Here is a 1356-nt window from a genome sequence, read left to right on the forward strand (position 1 = left end):
GCTTGTGTGTTTTTTGACAGCAACAGTGGACCTAATAGAATTCCCATTCGCCTTTAGGAACAATTTTGTAACTGCTATGGGTTTAAATGGGACTTCTTTTCTACGTTTTGTGCAAGTTATTTACGTGGTGGAATATATTTTACTTCGAATGTTGCCCAACTCTTCATAAGGCACTCATTTTCAGGAAATACCATGCATGCACCATAACACTTTTGTATACAGAGCAACACAAATTGTATCGAATTGCTTTAAGTGACATAATTCTATTGACTATGACTATGACTATATTCATTAAAATAAATATAGAATTTAATTAGAGCTGTTAAAAATGGATTATGTTGTACGATATTGGAAGACGAAATCAGCGCCCTTCCAGTGTCATCCTGTCTTGCTTGAAGGGAATGTATCGCCAACCACGATCCTCAGGCTGTGGAAAATGTCCTAGAAACTCGCATCACCACCAAGAGGCACCAGAATTTGCACATTCTCGCAGACAGAAGGCTGTTTCATGGTGTTTCTCCTCTCCTCTGCCGGTTTCTGTCTCTCAAAAGGCACCGCTGGGATTCGAACCCAGGATCTCCTGTTTACTAGACAGGCGCTTTAACCAACTAAGCCACGGCGCCGGCGATGTATCGGGACGATAGGACAGTACCAATTCCTGGCCGGGCACACGTTTTGTTCTATTATTCTATTTTTAGAATAATACGAAAAATAATTTAGAATTCAGAAAAATAGGCATCCCGAAACTGTCCTCCACCTGTTTTGGTGTTGTCCTCATGTTAGAATATTATGGCGAGACGTTCCCACATTTTTTATTGATAATGTTTAAAAGGGTTTCAATGTAGGCTACTGTCGGGTTCACAGATTTTGACAAAAAAAAAAGATAGTAAACTATTCTGTGTGATGAATTTAACATCCACGAACAAGATAACTGTGAAAACTGCAGCAACTTTACAAAGTCTTTATACAGTGCATTGCATATAGTTTATTTGTGGCATGTAGCCTATTCTTTCTTTTCCTTCTCTGTCTTGGTGTTCAGTTCTGATGCTGATTTTTTGTCCATGCTGGATATGTAGCCTATAGGCTATTATTTGTGCTGTAAACTGTAGCTGTAACTGTTAAACAATCTGAATCACGATAAGAGATAGGTTAGTATTCAAGAAGCCCAGGCATAGAGCTTCTCTGAGCTGCTGGACATCAAGGACTGTGAGACATCCTAACAATTTTGACCGTTTAATTGAAAAAACTGAGAACAAATTTAATCAATGGCTTCACAAGAGATCTGTCTTTAAAAGAAAGGACTTTTGGGTGGATTTTACAACACTAAATAAAAACTGGACTGAGATGGTTAATGAA

General features: G+C 38.5%; 1 non-coding gene across 1 annotated transcript; it reads right to left on the reverse strand.

Moving 5' to 3' along the window:
* Window positions 1-549: 549 nt before the first annotated feature.
* On the reverse strand, window positions 550-623 carry trnat-agu (transfer RNA threonine (anticodon AGU)). Its single transcript has one exon. It is a non-coding gene; the product is annotated as a tRNA-Thr (tRNA).
* Window positions 624-1356: the final 733 nt, after the last annotated feature.

Source organism: Centroberyx gerrardi, chromosome 22 (genome assembly GCF_048128805.1).
Source record: "Centroberyx gerrardi isolate f3 chromosome 22, fCenGer3.hap1.cur.20231027, whole genome shotgun sequence".
NCBI classification, from domain to species: Eukaryota; Metazoa; Chordata; class Actinopteri; order Beryciformes; family Berycidae; genus Centroberyx; species Centroberyx gerrardi.